Raw genomic sequence first — 332 nt, 5'->3', positions numbered from 1 at the left:
CACCTCTCCGATCCAATGGGAGAGCGAGACGAGACGAGAAGAGAGCAGTATGTACACACTCGTTCTCGGCCTGTCTCGATGAGTGTGTACAGGGCTATAACCGCGAAGATCGAAGTTCGCAAATTGCGGGGATTTTTCTCTGTCACTCTAATTACTACGCCTTCATTGGAGTAAAAGAGAAAGATCCCCGCAATTTGTGAATTTCGGTTTTCGCGGTAGCCGCTCAGCCGACATTACACGTTCCTCACAGAACCCACTGCCCGCGTATTGCCCACGTCACATAAGATAATATAACCAACCAAACATAGTTGTATGTCATTCAGCCGCCGCCC

This window comes from Cydia fagiglandana, chromosome 19 (genome assembly GCF_963556715.1).
Source record: "Cydia fagiglandana chromosome 19, ilCydFagi1.1, whole genome shotgun sequence".
Taxonomy (NCBI): Eukaryota; Metazoa; Arthropoda; class Insecta; order Lepidoptera; family Tortricidae; genus Cydia; species Cydia fagiglandana.
Note: the sequence above shows the minus strand (reverse complement) of the source record.